Below are 18629 nucleotides of genomic sequence, written 5' to 3'. Positions count from 1 at the left end.
CCTAGAATCTCGTCCGATGTGGTAAGGGGACGGCAGCCGCTACCTGATCCTGACCGTGGAGGTGGTATAATGAGGGAGGATCACACAGGAGGACATGGCTGTCGGGCAGAAGTGGTCACCCCCACCAGGAGAGATGCGGTATGGCCCTCTTCCATGTGAAGAAAATCTTATAATCCCTAATTTCTTGAAGGCATTTTCCCAGTATACCAATCCTTCTAATAATAAAACTCAAAGAGATCTTCTTAAAACTCAAAGACCTCCCTGACTTCTAACAGCAAACGTGTGCTTTCCAATAATAGGTGAAGAACATAGTGCATGGAGCAGAGACACAAGGTAGTTGGGAATTAACAGGGGGATGGGATTAAAAAATAAATCAAATTAAAACATTTACCCTAAAATGCAGTATTGGTGCACCTAAAGACACCCAAATGTCTACCCACCCATCACCATTATCACAGCCAGAAATCGCCCACCGGAAATGGTTTTATGATTTTGTTGTTATTGCCCAAGGGGCCCTTGGTCTTAATTCTTTTTCTGTTTGTGGCACTCATCACCTTTTTGGCAAGGGTTGTGTGGAATGGTGAATGGGGACAACATCATAGCCCTTCTCACAATAGGGTGATTTTAACAGAAACTTTAATTGGGGGTTTTTTCTGCACCCATAGAGGGAAAATTGGTGAACAAAAACACCAGATTAGAAAGACATATCGTGCTCATCGCCATTCAATGCCTCATCCAGGTTTTCTGGGTTTTGGGGACTGTTTCATACAAAAAAAACACAATTTAGCCTTGAAATGTGTGGCTTTTGTGTATCCTGAAAAGAGTAATTCTCATATTTGGATTAAAAAAAATAAGATTGTTAACATCATGATAGGAGAACAATGCAGCTGATGACGAGCAGCACCAGTATTCTGAAGGCACTACTCCCAGGGCAGTGGCCATTTTCTGCAGAAACTGCCAGCAGCTGTAAGGCTGTAAGTGACTCAATTACAGGGCACTACCTACAGGCCATGCTCTGCGGGCAGTGCAGCAGATGTAGTGGACCCGACAGAGATAGCGTGCCATTGCTAGAAGCCATGCCTTGGATGCACCACCTGCTGGACATGGCCTATTGCCATGCCTATGCATCGTCCAGGTAGTGGAAAGGTTCCTGTGGAATGGCTGCGGACTATGCCGCGGTGCACTAGCAGCATAACATGGCCACAGGTTGAGCCTTGAGGCTAGTGCTAGCAGGAATACAGGGCGTTGGGCATGACCTGTGGATAGTGCCAGTAGAGGTAATAAGCCCAGTGGCCACTTCAAGTGTTTTGATGGATCTGAGGTAAGGTCAAAGGTCATATTCAGGGCAAAGTGGCCACTGGCTATGGTCACAGGCCATTGGCCCACAGACACATTATGGGGCAAAAGGATCCCTGGGCCTGGTCAGAGGCCCTGCCCAATGGCGGCTTCACCAACCATGTGGCAGGATTACTGGCCATGGCCATTGACCACATGATGGGTCCACTGGGCTTTGACACAGATTGACACAGGCCAGCCCCAGTGGTCACTTTGGGTGGTTTGGTAGGGCTCACGGCATGACTGAAAGCCATGCTCCGGCCAAAGTAGACACTGTCCCATGAGCATTGAAAGTGACTTGGGGGGCATGGGACAGTGTCTACTTTGGCCAAACCTAGAGGGAGCTTGCGGGGACACGGCCATGGGGCTAGCTTCAGGTTCCCCCAGAAGGCACCTGTAGTGGCCAGTGCGGGCATGTGCCTTCTGGGGGAACCTGACGCTTGCCCCATGGCCATGTCCCCGCAAGCTCCCCCTAGGCTTGGCGACAGGCTATCCCCCGTGAGCCCATTGGATGGCTTGGGGAATGCACAGGTTATGGCCAAAGTAGCCACCCAACAAGACCAATTGAAATGCCCAGTGGAAACATCAAGTTGCTTGGGGTGTCCGTGGTATGGCTTATGGTCATATCCTGGGTGAAGTGCCCGTTGAACACTGGGTACTATAAGTATAGTTAAAAGGACAGTACGGTTTACCTTCAAATAAACAGTCAATGGGAAAAGTTTGTTAGAGATATTGTGGTTGTGGTTCAAAACAACAAAACCCCACACGTTCATCAGTTATGGCTCCTAAAGCTCCCACTTCGCCACTGTAAAAGAACCATAACCTCTTCCACCCAATGCACTGCCAAAGACGCCCATGGCCTACGGATACTGCGCTCAACTCTTGGCCTGTGCAATACCACAGGCCATGCATGGCTTCTGAGTATGGTAGTACTCCTGGGGATTGTCTATTGCCATGTTCTTGGCAGAGTAACCATGCAAGCTCTTTTGCAGCGTGTGCCCTCTTTCCATACCTTGTGGGTATGGTATCACGAGACCTAGCATTCATTCAAGTTCTGGACAAAATATAGCCCCAAATACCTATACATTTGGGAAGCCTGTATGGGCCGTGGCCTTCCTGTAAATGCAATTTCTTTATCATCAGTCACACCAGAGTAGGAACAACCTTTTGAGCATGGACTGCAACAATGACCTCCATAGCAGTGGCCATAGGCAGTGGTATGCAGCCCTAGCCTGTGAATATTAAGTCCATGGTCTATGGCCTACGTATATGCTCCAGACTCAGCATTCATATCCTCTATCAAGCACGGCATGGCATAGGACATGCCTTGTTTTGTTTGCATACCCAAAATAGAATAACACTATGGGCCCGATTCATGGACAAGTGCGCAGAGATCGCCCAAAGGCTGCGCGCTGAGAACGACTCTGCACGAGCCTGGGCTCAAAGGTTTTCTGCACGCTTTGCGTATTCATGGATTGTTCATGCAAAGTATGGGTTTTAGGACACCAGGAAATCCCAATGGGAGGCGGGGTACCCATAAGGCACCCGATAACTGGTTGCCTTACAAGGACCAGTTGCTGCAGAATTTAGTGGCCTGTTCAAATTTTGAGGATCTGCGGACATGGGTGACCTTTGTCGGTCACACACTACGAGTGCCAACACTGTCATCTCTGCAAAAGCCTCTAAAATCAGGCCCTAACAGTACTGATAAGTCCTCTCAAACTTCACCTCGCCATCATGGGTTGTATCAGGAATGTCAAACAGTTTCAACCGATCCTGTCCAGCCCTTTTTAGTTTCGCAAGAGAAAGCAATTGCTTTGGGTCCCTGTTCTGTGGTGGAAGGTCCAACAGAGGGTATCGGCCACTCCACGAAGCCTGCCGTCCTACGGGCTTCTATACAGTACAAGGATCCACGCCTCAAGAAATCATCTATGGCAAAAATCACTGACCCCAATCTCAGGAGTTTTGTGCTGGACCCCCGCAATATTGTCATCACCAATGTTGAGAAATCGGGTCAGTTTGACTCAAGGGAGGCTCTAAAAAACAAGATTTTAGCATGGTTCAATTTGAAGGTGGTGCAGGACTTTGGGGTACTTCGTAGGATCTAAATTGAGAACTGGTGCAGCTTAGACAACAGAGTCTGTCGTCGTGGGCTGTGGCTACAGCAGTCTACCTATGTTCTTGCACAGAATAGTTAATTTGAGTCATCTTCCCCCGCACTCTAAGCTGAACATTGTTATGAACTGACATGTCCTAAGAATCCTGAGTTACGGGCCTCAGTTAATCTTGGTTCTGCCTCCTTACAATCACGTGGAGGATGGCTCAGCAGCAACGTGTGCGCCTTCCAAGCAAGATGACACAAAGCAACACAGGTTCGATCCCTGGGTCCACACTTAGAAACCTCTGGGTGTTTAAGCACATTATAAATACGCTACTAAGACACGCAAAAAAAAACAATTATGCAACTAAAAAAACAAAAACTTTCTGTAACAGTGCCTCGATGCCCGCAGGCTGTGTGAGCGCTTTAAAAATGTAAAATAAATAGTATTATTGTGGGATGCAGCTTACCTATGTATCGGATTAGAATTTTAATTACACAGTGCATGTGTTCCTACCAATATGTTTAGAAATGTTCTGTGCTATTAGCAAACCCTTGTAATAATAGATGGGATGATGTGTAGCTCTGGGCCCTACCCAATTTCTATCATTATCTCGATTGTTAAGTATCTGTTGCCGTTTTTCGGTCATTTTGCGGTTCTTTTTTTTTTCTTCCCTCTTTTATGTTGTACCCGCATTTCTGTGTTGTTTGTTACCTGTATGTTTTGTTGAGTGCCCTGATGCCTGGTGCTTTATAAATATACAAATAAATATACAAATAAATAAAGTAACCGTATACGCAAGTCGCGGCCGGAACACCCCACACAAAGCAAAAACAGCCAGAAGCAGCTACCTTTTACATGCTCCTCGGACGTGAACACATGCACCCTTCAAACAGTGCGTGGGGTCCCCCGTAACCAGGTCTGCACCTCGGGGGCACTGCGCGCGGTCCCCTGTACCTGTCACCAGAACCCCAACATGTGTATGAATTACCGTAACTCAAGTGAAAATCAGTGAAATCTGTGTGCATACCCCCATAAACCATTTCTGCACCCCGCTACACTGTGTACGAGCACCCCTGAATTGGATCTGAAACCCGGCTGCATACATGCATTAAATCAATCATCGGATCTCACCTCTGCGCAGTGAATCCTATGCGCAATGTCTGTATGCCTGCCTTTAGGTGGCGGATAGAATGATTGCTTTGCGTGACCATTTCACTGATGAGAGGATGCGTGGTCGCATCCATGAACAGGTCTCGTTCTGCGCATTTGTGGGCATGGGATGGACTGCCTGCGGGCCGTCCCTCATAACGCCTACATTTTCAATTGTTCCTCCTCATTTTCCGAGTTCCGCCCCGTACTCTCTGCGCAGGCCACACCCATGCTCTGCATGGTGTCTCGCGCAAGGCACTCAGAAAAAGTACAGCGCATTCGATTCCATAAATCAACAAATGGGATTTGGCACACGATTTGGCGCGCAAAGTCCCTATTTTTCATGCAGAAAATTCCATGAATCAGTCCCTATATGTGGTAGGGCAGAATTGGAAACGACCGTCCTTCTGTGTGAACATCGATTAAGTGCTATTCAGAAGGAAATCCTGTTTATCCCAAGGAAAACAGGGCCCTGAAAAAAAATGGCAGAAGGGATGCCCCCTGGTTTGATGCCCAATGTATACATGGGAAATGGAGTCGACATATGGCAATAAACCGAGTGATATGGAATTCAGGGCAACTGAATGCTAAGAAACATTCATACAGAAATGTGCTAAAAAAAGAAGAAAAGTGCTTCCGTACAACAGCAGTGGGATCTGTTAGAAAGGGCAACTCCTGAAAGCAATTTCAAAATATTTTGGAAGTTGGTTTCAAGGGGTTATGAGGTCAAGGAACACTAGCGAGGGTGCCCACTTTCGGGATGTGATGTTTGAAACAGGGTTGGTAATAACAAGAGCAATCAGAATGGCAGCAGGATCTGCGGGAATGTCTCCTTTGTGCAAGAAGAGATAGCAAGCTGCCTCCTGCCAACGAAACAAGGTAAAGCAGCTGGTCCGGATGCGCTAAAGCCAGAATCATTTGTGTGTTCCCCGACTGGTGGGTACCAATATTGGGATGCCCCTTTAATGCAAAAGCGCAGGCCCCCTATTTGGCCAGCGGCTTTGAAACAAAGTTTGAAAGTGAGAATTTGTTCAAAAAGGTTCGATAGTGGATCCACACTGCTACATCCAATTTCTCTTCTGGATTTTTCTAGTAAAATATTTGTCAGTTGTTTAGCAACCAGGATGAAGGATTGGGCAACAGATAATTGTATTTTATCGGGTACCCAGGCCAGCATCAGAAAAGGCTTCTCTACAATGGGTCACTGTTTGTTGCTGAAGTAATACACGAAAGCTAGGTGGGGCCGGGCATATGTAGCTTTTCTAGTCTTCGTCAAGGCTTTGGAGCAAACAGAATTGGATCTGCAAAAATGCCCTGTGCAGTTCAGTACGTCAGCGGCAGCGCGCTGCTCCAGGGGGGATGAATAAACAGAGGATGTTACTACAAACAGGGGCATCAAGCAAGGCTGGCCACTATCTCCTGTATTATAAGTTATTTCGGGAATTGGTGTGTCGCGTTCTGCCTATTAACTTTGATTAGTATAATATAACTGAAAAGTGAAATAACTGCACATTTGCAACAAAAGTAGGTTTAATAAGCCAAAAGGTCAGCCTGTTATTTCACTTTTCAATTATATTATACTAATCAAAGTTAATAGGCAGAGCGTGACACGCCAATTCCCAAAATAACTTATTGTAACCTCTGTAGGTTCTTATGGGTGGACCTACACCCAGAATTGGTGACGCAGCCAGCCACTTTTAATTGCGATAGTGATCTTAGCGCACTCTATAGGGCCAGTACCCATATCAACTTTCATTTTATCTCCTCTATTAGGTATTATTTTTCTGACTGACTTTAAACCCCACAACGACCATCAACAAGGCTTCGTCCTCCGCTGGCAAATGGCGCCGAAGTCCGCGTTTTGCTGTACACTGACAACAGGGTTTTAATTGATCTTGCCCCAGTTTGCAACAAAGTTTACTGTATCCAAACACGTTTAACGAGCATAGCCTGAAATGAAATCCAGCTAAGGCAAAGATCATGGTCTTTGCTAGAGGGTGGCCAGAGCACAGTTGGATCATCGCTGGCAATAACATCGAGGTAGTCCGACAGTTTCATAATTCGGGCCAGTCTGTTCTAGCAATGGAAGTTGGATCCCACACATAAATGTAGCAGCAAAGCGTGCTGCCCCGGGATTCTGTGCGCTGCTACGCTTCCGTAGGATATATGGGGCGCGGAGATTGGACGCATGTCCTGAGGTGGTGGAGAGGAAACCCCATGCATCAGTGCTGCTTGGAAGTGAAATCTGAGGTACACGGATTGCGTCTGTTAAGAGGCCATTCACAATACTTCTTTGAGGAAAGCAGTGTTTTTTTCCTAGTACCGTCAGAGAAGCACTCAGGCATGAGTTGGGTGTACCTCGAACAAAAATACCGGCACATCAGAGGTTTTGGGAACATTTCTTGAAACTTCATTCAGACCCTGTGCAAATAATAACATAGGAAAGGCACTTCTAAAGATGACTGCCTTGTCCGTAAAGACATGGCTGTCTTGGGATACCCTTGCTTAAAGGAGGCATTTTGGAAAGATCTCAGGTTTTAATGATATGTCCAAACAACAACGCAAGGCACTTTGAAAAGAAAGGACTGCGGAAGTGGAGTACTGTGAAGCCTGTCGCTGTATTCAAAATCCAAGCTCATTGAAATTGTTTGTTAGACATTTGGGTGGTGAGACCAAAAACTGTATAAGTGCCCGGAAAGCAGAAGGATTATATTAGTGATGTGGTAAAACGTGCTTTCCTTGAAGGCCCGCATGGCTTGGTTGGGCACTAAATAAGAAATGTAGATAGAGATGAAGGTATCAAACACTTTTTTATTGATATGTAAGAACTTCTTAGATTGAATTATCTCAATTTTATTAGTAATAATATTAGGTTACGCTCTGATGCTATGTCAACGATCATGGATAATAATGATTTCATTTTTATGCCGGATGCTCTGGAATTTGTGAAAGCTGCTTTTAGAAGATGTCAAAGAGCATTCTGAGGTTTTTAGGATCGGTGGTTAGGTGATGTTTTTTTAATTGTGTGTTTTGATTAATTGAATTTGCTAATGGAATTCTTTTCTGAATACGAATGTTAACCTAACGTTTTCTCTTTCCCTACTGGTGCGTTCACCTTTGTGATGTTATGTGTGATGGCGTCATTGACTATGCCATTTTAGAGTCCTTGTGTAGGGGGTGAGTTATGGTTGTGAGGCTAACCATAACTGGCAATTTTAGTGTTTTTTAGGTTTTGCATTGCAAGCTTAACGTCTTTTCAGTGAACATTGTTTTTAACGAACTTCAATGGATTTTCTAACAGATGGTAAACCAAAATGTCCATTCAACTAAAGTTTTGTCAGTGTTTTGTGGCAGGAGATTAACCCTACCCTTACATTTAATACGGTTTTGAAAAGCTAAATCAGGCACATTGAACGGACCAGCACTGCCCACTGCACCTAACCTCACACCATGCCCAGAAATCAATAATAATAATTTGGCATTTATATAGCGCTACGAACCCTCAGGTATCTGAGCGCTGCTTATTATTACCCACGGTGTGTGTGTGGTGCTCATTTATCGACCTCGGAAGGATGAAAGGCTATGTTTGGCTCTGCCGGGATTGGAACCTGCATCAGCAGACTCTGCAGAGATGTCAAAGCGAGCGCTTTACTCGCTGTGCTATCAGACCGGCTGTGTGCCCATTCTTTAGTTACAATAGGCATTTCGGCACATCAACAATGTCTGCTATCCTGTGGCATGTGACCAGGCGTAGAAGATACTCTACACAGGACATAGGCATGTGCTATGAATCAGGCACAGCAGAAATGTCAGTGCCAGCTGGGCTTGGCCTGCAGCAAAGCACGCCAGATACTGTACCCCCAGGCTACTGGCTATACCCAAGCATTATAAACATACTAGAATATCATCAGTGCCTGTTGGGCCTGGGCCCCTGCCATGCCCAGCTGATAATGCCATGTCCTGGCAAAACGCCATGGCGCAGGCACAAGAAACATACTAGCATAGTAACAAGCAGAGCTGGGCATGACTGTTGGTATGTTTACTGTGTATCAGGCATTGACCATGCCCCAGACACAGCAAACGTGCCAACACTTCCCAAGAAGCATTCCCTGTGGCAGTGCCCCACAGTCGTTGTGCACAGAACACGACCATAATCCATGCCCCAGGCAAAACTAATACCCTGGCACTGCCAGCTGTGCATGGTCGCTGGCCATGCCCTTGCTAGTGTTGCAGCTGCAATGGTACAGTGAACTAGCAAGGAATAACCCTTGGCCGCCACACACTGTCTTAAAGTTTTTTGCCCGCCCCCTGCAGGTTCCCCAAATCCTGTTCTGCTCTTGTGCCTGCTACTATGTGGAACCAAGTCCTGGAAGCAGGGGTGTTGCTAGGTCTAGAAAGGATCGGGGGCTAAGCTAATGCTGGGACTGGTGGGACTCGGGGCTACCTAGCATTTTGTTTGTAGCCCCTGAGCTTCTATCCGGGGCTACAACCAAGAGACCCGGGGCTATAGACCCCTCAGCCCCCGCCCCCCCAGCAACGCCTCTGCCTGGAGCAAGAGTCCAAATCCGTGAATCCCTTGTGCTATATTTCATTTTATGTTCCCTTCCCAAGGCCATAATCCCCACCTCTGAGGCGTGCCCTTGCCCTTTCTAGTGTGGGGGCAACGTGGGACTCACATATCCCACTCCAGGGATGCAGACCAAGATGGCCACCATTTAACAAAGGTTCAGTCTCGTTACACATTCAAAATTGGTCTGTTTGGATTAGCCAATAAGGTTCCTAGACTTCAATTTCAATGTGGGCGTGTGGTTTTTGCTGTATATTTTATGTAACGGGTGAAATATAACTCTTTTTCGGTCCCCTTTTAAAAAAAATAAAAACAGCTGGGCGATTTTCACCAATTTTCAAGAAATATACAAACTTCACCTTATCACACCCACAGATGAACCACTCTTGTTCCCTCCTCTCGGTTTCTCGCTCTGTCCTTTTGCCTCCCTTGTTGTCTTCCCCCCTCAATAGAAAAAAGGGTGACTGGATCCATTCTCGCACCCAAGAATTAGTATTGTGGTTTTAGGACACAAAGTGCAGCAAGAGATTTCCAGTAGGTTTTAAAACACCATCGTCATAAGACGAGTCAGACTCTACAATTACCCAGGCAATCCGTGGTGATTGCTAGATGCAGAGCGACAGGGCATTAAAGGGATAGTGAGCATCACAATGGAAGAGTGGCAAAATAAAGGATTATTGAGCAGGTGTGTTTTTACATGATTGGGAAGGAGGGAGTGAAGAATGCTGACGTATTTCGAAGCTTTCGCCGTGGGCAGCTAAGAAGGAGGTGTAAAAGGTTGTGAGAAGGAGTGTGAGGTGCGTTTTTGGTTCGTTTGGGATTCAGAGGAGTTCCTCCAACCATTTCCAAACACCTGCTATCACCTCTGCCGATTCTCAGGCACCTCTACCACTTCTGCCAGGGTGTACCCCAAGCCTGTACCCCTCCCCAGAAGTCTTTCAAATGTGGCAACCTGCTCCACACTGAAAAGAGCTGGCCAATCCTTCTGCAGTATCCACCTCTCCTGTTCCCTCCCAGACCGTGGCTTCTCACTTCACTACCAAAACTCAGGACATCCTGTCCTTGTTCTCCTCTTCCTCTCCCTCTACTGCTCTTGGTTCCCCTGTGGCCGCTTCCCCCTCTCCTTCTTTCTCCTCTTTCTCTCTGATAATACCTGATGATGTTTCTAGACAAGTCTGATCTATGAATGTGTCGTCCAAACAGGTGCTCCCCTGCTCCTCCAGAACCATCAAGGACCACATTGATACTCTCTCTCCAGCCTTGGCTGATTTCTGCAATCACTCTTTTGCCACTGGTGCTTTCCCCTCTCTCCTCAAGCACACCCTTGAGCACTCGCTCCTTAAAAAGCCTTCTGCCAATCTTACCTGTCCGGCTAACTATCACCCGATCTTTCTCACTCTCATTCCTTTCTCGGACAAACTTCTGGAAAAGCTATCCATCTCCCAGCTCACCCTCCACACTAAAACTGTTGTCTGTCTCCATGACCAGCAATCTGACTTCAGAGCAGCCAGAGGCCTGGAAACTGCTTTCCTGAACACCCCTGAAGATCTACTCTCCAATCTCGACACCAGCACCCTTTCTATCCACATCCTCCTTGGCATTTCCTCTGCTTTCGCACAGACAATCACACCATCCTGATCAACTGACTCTGTGATAACCTGGGCATCATAGATAAGGCCCTGGAGAAGCTGTCCTCTTTCCTCCTGGACCGACCCTCCCAGGTCCAACTTGGGTCCTTTCTCTCCACCCCCTCTCTCTCAACATGTGGTGTTCCCCGGGGCTCTAACCTCTCACCCTGGCTCTTCAATCTCTACATGACCCTCTTTCCCACCTAATCTCCACCTTCTGCTCTAACTTTCAGTGTTATACGGATGACATGCAGCTCTATTTCCGTCTCCTTACAGCCACCTCTCCTCTCTTGCAGATTCTAGACTCTCTATCTGCGATTCAGGATTGGTGCACCGCCAACGATCTCTGCCTTAATGGTAGTAAGACAGAGATCCTTTTAATTGGGAACCCAGCTGCTCCCACTTTCCCTCTCTCACTCTGGCCGGCCTCCATGGGCCCTCTTCCTTTGCCTTCCTGTGAGGCAAAAAACCTTGTTGTCATCTTCGACTCCACTCTTTCCTTCTCTCCTCACATCACTGACCTTTCCAAGAAGGCCCACTACCAGCTGCACCTCCTCAGAGGTATTCTTCCTTTTCCCACCTTCCCCCAGAAGCTCATTGTCTCCAGAGACCTTGTTCTCTCTAGGCAGGACTATTGTAACAGCCTCCTTCTCAATCTGCCTTCCTCTACTCTCCGCCCTCTGCAACCAATCCAGGACTGCAAGACTTATCCTTGGCCTCAAGCCCAGGGACTGTATCTCTTTAGCCCATAAATCTCTCCACTGGCTCCCGGTGGCTGCAAGGCTCAAGTTCAAGACCCTCTGCATCATCCACAATGCTTTCTGAGGCCAGGGCCTGCACTACATTCAACAATCTCTTCCTAAATACCTTCCTTCTCGAGATCTACGCTCTGCTACCTCCAACTCTCTAAGGGTCAGATGCTTCTCCAGGCAGAGGGTAGGGGGTTGATCACTTTTTTCTGCAGGTGCCTCCCTCTGGAACGGCCTACCTGCCCCTCTCAAACTTTAGCCTGACAACCTGAAGTTCTGCCAGCAGCTCAAAACCTTCATTTTATCCACTGATTTCTCTCCCTCCCTCCCCTGCTGACCTACCTGTCTGCTGCGCCGACTGGTCGCTTGGTTCCCTCAGAGTGATACTGGGTTAGTGGATCCTCTTGACTAGTCTCCCCTGCAATGCCTCTTGGCCTGTCATGCACTAGTGGCAGTAACTGTAACCTCTACAGTCCCCCGACTCCTTGCACTTGCCCGGAGCCGAGCAGTCCTGGCTGTACTTACTCAGAGCAATGCTGCCCTGATTGCACTGTCCACTTCCCATCCTTGCACTTCCTCCATTCCCTTCTCCTGCACTTTGCGTTGCAGCACTTGTACAATCTGAATGACATAAGGCCTAGTAAGATCGTTGTCTTGTCCTCCCTCCGTACCCTCGTGCCTAGAAACACATGTGTACAGGCACGTTACAAATTACTTATCATATAATCTCACTGCCTTTGGGTATCAGACGAAAGTCAGTGAGCTGTGTGTATGCATGTAGTATGTGGGAACATCAAAGGGAAGATAACTTTTCTGACCTTTAAAAATAAAGGGAACACTCCATTCTTCTTTTTAGGGGTCCAATGTCCTATGTAACATTGAGATAAGCCATATCCTCAATGCTTCCAATATGAAGCATTCATTTGCTAAGTGACGATGGGTGCAGGGCCAGAAAAGAATGATGACCCAGGTCACATCTGCCAGGAGTTGCACAGTTGTAGATGGGTTTGGTGCTGGCAGCAGGGCTCACCGTGACACTCATGATGACAGAGAGCACTGTGCTGAGAGGTCTGCAAAGCAATCATTGATAGTTCTGTTCCCCAGCCACACATGTCCAATGAGCCATGCTAGTCTGTGGCATTTTGATTTCCCTGCTTTGCATGACCCATACAGGATGTTGGCTGGGGAACTGCCTGGTTGTATGTGCGAGTGGTGCTTCTGAGGGATGCTGTGTCATCAGCGCTCTAGCTCCTGCACACATGAGCAGGATCCAGGAAGTGATGTGCTTCCTGGTTCCTGTTCATGCTGTGTAGGAGTTGGAGGTACTCTGGAGGCCACAGAGGAGCTGAATTTAGACCAGAGCTGCACGCAGCTCTCGGGTTCTCTACCCACTTCTCGGGTCAAATATCCCAGGTAGTCTCTCAGCCCTACCTGGGATATTTTTTCCTTTTCCTTCTCTCTGGCTTGTTGGGTTCTAAGCTCCTATTGTATTGTGTTCATCATACTCCTTTGTTAGCTGGTCAGACTATTACCTCTTCTCAGGCCGGGTAGCATCTCAGCCCTACTTAGGCTTTTCCTTCTCAGGCTCTCACTCGACTTGGGACCCTTGTGTGTGGTGCTCAGACTCTTGGCTTCCTCGCTGCCCAGCAGAGGCATAAACAGGGTAGGGCCTGAGAGGGCAAGGTCCACCCAAAATCTGTAAATGCCCCCTAAGCAGCACTGTGTGGGCATTTACGGATGTTAATGTCACTGCAGTGGGCCCAACTACATTAGCTTCAGGCCCCACTTGTTAGACAATCCTTACTATACGTTGTAATGTGAGTTATGGGTTGTGATGTCATGGACATCAAGGTGTGTGGAATGTACTTATGGCATGTCGGAGTGTTGATGTGTGAGTGGCTCTGAGGTTTCCAGGGGTGTCAGTTAAGAACTGGATGCTGGCTGGATGGGATGTGCCAGTGTCTCGTTACCAGGTAACAAACTTGGAATAAACGTACCTATGAAACTTGCCTGCTGACTCGGGCGTGGTGTGTAACTTAATGAACCCCACCACTTCACTGCCAATGAGGCTGCTGTAGCTGCTGTGGAGAGGATGGCAAGAAGACAGGACACTGCCCCCCCCTAACTCCACGTCCCATCCAAGGAGGTGCCAGCACCCCTGGAACCAGAAGGTGTCAATCCAGGGTAATCCAGCAGGCCGGGTGGTGCTGGAGCAGCAAATCTTCCGCTCAAGGCCCAGGAAGGGCGGACGTGGTGAGAAGAGGCCTGGGCGGGCTGCGCAGGAGAAGTAGCTGCAGGAGTATTCCATTGCCCATTGGGGGGGGGCTGTAGTGCTTGGTGGCGCTAGCTGAGGCAGAGGACTGACCTGGCAGAGCGACACGTGCACCGTGGCCAGGTGGTGCTGGTAGATAGAGAGCAGAGGAGGTTTCGGAGCAGTCCGTATCCAGCAGAGTGGTCCAAGCACCAGTGAACGGTTGGTGCTGGTGTAAGGATAGCGGAGGAAGTTCATTTATTTTCCTGGCAATCTGGATCTATCAGAGGGGTCTGCGTGCCGGTGGCTGGGTGGCGCTGGTGAGGGTGGTGCGGATCCCTGCCAGTTTGCAGGCGGAGCGGAGGTCTGTCCATGTCAGTGCAAAACAGTGAAATGATGACGGCAAGTGTTGGAGCGTGAGCATGTCTGCCCATGCACCACGTGACCATATTGCACCTTGCATTGCAGTGACGCAAGTAGATGGTGGCGATGGAGGTCAAGCTTCCAACAGTCGAGAGCGTTCCAGTGCTGAGCAGAGTGGAGAGTGGCCTGTGTGTGGGTGCATTCGCAATTTAGGGGAGAGTGTGCGTTCTGATTATTTGCCACTTTCGGATGGTGCGAATTCCATTCGGGGATTCCCAAAATGGTTAAGCCGGCTGGAACAGCCAGAGTTTGATAGGTAGCACGGATGGGGGCAGCAATCATGTTGCAGCTTAGGGAAGAGCACCATTACAGAGGAGGAAGCCGGCAGGGGAGCCAACCTATGAATTTCCCGGGGGGGGGAGGGGCAAATACAAGAAGTGACATCACTGGCAGTTATATGACCGCAAATTTGCATGTAGTCGCCAACTTGGTGCAATGGCGCGCGGGGGGGCGGGTGTTGGCGCGCGCAGCGCAGAACAGTGGAAACATTGACTAGCATGCACTGCATATACTAAAGTCAAGAAAGAAGGAGATTTAAGCCTTCGAGTTGCATTCCAGTAAGACATCACTGCCCCTACTCCACCGCTCTATAATCGTCCAGCAACACAACTAGGATGGGAGAATGAAATGCTTGCTAAACAGAAGGTACAGCTGCAAGGTGGAGTACCACCACCACCACCAAAAAAAACGTTCCCAATTCAAGGGAAACGAGAAGTAAAGACGTTTCCCGATAAAAAAAACTACCAAGCAAGACGTGTGTGGTGCCATAGTTCAGTAAAACATCAACAATTCAAACTTACAATAGTGCTGCTGTAGATTGGCCAGCCACAAGTGAAATTTGCTAAGATGTTACCTCTGGGTAACCAGATAGAGTTAGGGATGTAGCTTAATCTTAAACTTTTAAGTGGACACATCAGATGTGCTGCTGAAGTATAATGCAATCCTGGCTGAAGTATAATGCAATCAAGTGTGGTTTCAGACTTGGGGGAAGAGTGTCAACTGCTTTTAACATTGTAGTTTACCGGAAATTCTGGTAAAGTAGTGTACAATGTTAAAAAGCAGTTACCCAGGCTCACCCTGCACCCAGGTGATGTTTGGCACTGATGGAAGCACTCGCGTCTAAATGTTGTAGCCATGGTTGTCTCCATGTTTTAAAAACTCCCACTTTCCGGGTTTTCAACATTCATTTGAAACACCCCTTATTCAAAAAATGAAGGAGTCAGTAAAAAAGCCAATGCTGAAAAGCCTATTTCGCACAAGTAGTAAGACCCAAAGGGTAAGAGCGACTGTATAGCAGACCATGCCAATGTAGGATACTCCAGGATTACCTTCAGTCAAAATTCACACACTGCAATGTTCCTAAATTCAGATTGCAGAGTAGTGTCCGACTGGACCTCAATCAGCTCTTCCTGGCCATCAAATGGATGATGCACCACCTCCTCTGCCAGAAAAGTCTGCATCACCCAGTCATTAATGCCAGCATTTACTTCAGGGAAGTATTCATCAAAGCTGGACCTTAATGTTGCTAGGTGGCTTGCCCAGCTCCAACTGTTCTTTTGCAAAGGTCTAGCTTCCTCTTGAAGGCAAATACTTTTTTATTAATTCTTTCCTCTGTGTTCCCATGTCCACAGGAATGCCCCCAAAGGTGGGATTGGGAGTTTCTGGGGTGGTGAGTTATAGTGGTCTTAGTTTCCTTTATAAAATACACAAATCACGTAGTATGTCAACCAGACAATGTATAATTGTGTACAGCTTAAAGGGGGCCACCTGCATGCAAATCGCACATTTTAAGCGCCAGGACAAAAAACAGAGAACTGAATACATTGCTGAGGTAAATGACTTCTGACTGGCAACACTGGTAATACCGTATAGAGCCACATTATCGCACCGCCCAACTATGAGTTTGAGGGCAAAGGTGGAGGAAAAGCCACCATACCGCCCAAAATAGAACAATTTGGGATATTACCACCAGCAAAATTACTACCAGCAGTAATACCGCTGAAATCCACCATGGAGTCCTATAGACTCCAATTAATGGGGACTAACACTGCCTACCACCACTTGTAATCCGGCAGTAATAACGCCAGACCAAGTGGCAGTAATGGTAGTACAGTTTGGTGGTATCTCGGCAGATTTACAGGCCACACAGAGACATCACCTCTCTCCATGTTGTCTTTTATTGTAAAGTGGATTACCAGGTTTTAGACCTGTAAGATACCCCTGTCTCCTCAGGTGACTCAGACCCCCTCCATTCCATCCCACATAAACTTGATGCCCGCAGGCTGTTCTTCTAGTCTACTTTTATTCTACCCATGTAGATCCAGGAACGTCATACTCCTGTTTCTTTCATGGATTATTTTACTTCCTGTTCCTTAAAGCCAGGGGTCTTAAACATGTGGCTCTCCAGATGTTTTGGACTACGACTCCTATGATCCATCACCATTGACTATGCTGGCTGGGGCTGATGAGCATTGTAGTCCAACACATCTGCAGAGCTAAAGGTTGCAGAACCCAGCGTCCAAGCAGAGGCCTGGAACTCCATACTGCCACACGCACCTTACCATTTGACTCTGGCTCTGAAATAGAGACTTTATGCCGGCCCTTTACCCGCAAACACTGGTTGTTAATATTATACCTTGGAGCTGCACGCGTTAATAGCACTAGTGCAAGAAACGTTCAGGACGGGTGGTAAAAAGACTTCTGTGGGTCTTATGCGGCCTATGAGTTCACAGGGTTTGGTTGACCAGGGAATAGCACACGAGGCATGGAGTTGGGACAGGATGGCAGGTTAGCTGCTGGCAACCTTTCAGGTGGCAACCGTAAACCCATGAAGAGGGAGTGGAGATGTGCAGTGCTTCTTTGCCCCCCTGATTCTCTGATTTGTCAGAGCTACATTTTCAAAGCCTCTCTCTGAATGGAGCATGAGTGCACTCATCTCTCAGTTGACTCACACAGTTATTGTTCTGTCTGCCTCTTTCATTTGTTATAAAACAGCACCCAAGGTTGGTGGCTCTCAGGTAGTAGGGAGCCTGGGATGCTCAAAGGACAATGAACTGGCAGCCAGGGGGTTTTAGCAATGTGCTACTTTTGTAAACAAAATGAACCCCCAAAAAATCTTTTTTTGTGACTGCACCAGTAAATCATCAAGAATCGATGACTGGGAGAGCGATTCCCCCTAATTTGTATGGTACAGTAGCACAGATAGGAGAAAGGGGTTGGTTGGCTCTCGACTTACATCTACCTGTTCAGTAGCACACCTGGGAGTGGGTAGTTGAACTGGCTTTGGGGTCCCCGTTTCTCTGTGATAGCATACGCTTGAGGGCATACTTTTTTAATGAACATTTAATTGCAACTGCATGTGTATACCAAGTGCTTAATTTGTAAAACAGTAGGTGCCTGTGCCCAAATATGTTCTAGCACTTCTGTGACACTTGGGCAGTTCCACACCACTGCTGCCACCCAGGGTCGGACTGGGACAAGAAATAGGCCCGGTCACCCAAAAAAAAGTGGCCCACCCCTCGCCCATAAAAAGTGGCCCACCCCTCGCCTCACGACACTTGACCTCTGATGATATCACCAGAAGTGATGTAATTTGACCCCACACCAAAGTGACATCCCGGGAAGCGATGAAACACACCTTTCACCCCTTGACAAAATAGGAAGTGGCATCAAATAGCATTGTTCCTAAGTACACTACACTATGAAAAATATGGTTATGATTTCACTAAGGTGATATACATTTCATACAAGAATGGCTCACCATACGTATCATTAATATATGTGTGTATAGATCCATATTGTGAAAATACTGTGACTCCAAGCAGACATCCAAGGCCACATGATAATATGGTATTATATAGCAATTACCCTTAAGCTCTTTTTTATAGAACAAATATGCATACAATATCACCCAACCTGTGTTGGTACTTATATCGACCCAAGAAGGATGAAAGGTTTTTGAAGAATAAAAAATAAAAAAATAAATTTGAAAAAAATTAATTTTTCCGAATTTTTTTTTTCAAACCGGCCCAATCCCTTACTCCCCAGGGACGATTTCGGCCAGGCCAGGGGCCAATCCGACCCTGCTGCTACCACCACCCATAGAGGCCGGGCCTTTGTGGGGCCTCAGGTTCCACCAGGAGCCTATTCATGAAGACAAAAAAAAGCACACACATTCTTTTGCTGCAATGACCATCATCAAGGCAAAAGAAGGTGTGCGCTTTTTCTTTTGTCTTCATTAATAGGCTCCTAATGGAGCCTGAGACCTCACAAAGGCCCGGCCCCTGTCGCACTAAGCATGTGTGGCAGGGGCCGTGGATCGGGCTGCTGCTTGTTAATGAAGCAACAGCCCGACCCTTTGGTCATATATCCTCTTTTTTTTTTTTTTTTTCAAACTGTGGATGCACGCTCCCCCCACCCCCACTG

The 18629-nt window shown here is 47.4% G+C and overlaps 1 protein-coding gene across 1 annotated transcript in view; it reads left to right on the top strand.

Annotated features, from left to right (window-relative positions):
* Positions 1 to 18629, top strand: part of TMPRSS9 (transmembrane serine protease 9) — a 485595-nt gene that overhangs the window by 97075 nt on the left and 369891 nt on the right. The window lies entirely within an intron of this gene.

This window comes from Ambystoma mexicanum, chromosome 1p, assembly GCF_040938575.1.
Source record: "Ambystoma mexicanum isolate Mex_15411 chromosome 1p, UKY_AmexF1_1, whole genome shotgun sequence".
Classification (NCBI taxonomy): Eukaryota; Metazoa; Chordata; class Amphibia; order Caudata; family Ambystomatidae; genus Ambystoma; species Ambystoma mexicanum.
Note: the sequence above shows the minus strand (reverse complement) of the source record. Positions and strands in the feature narration are given on the sequence as shown.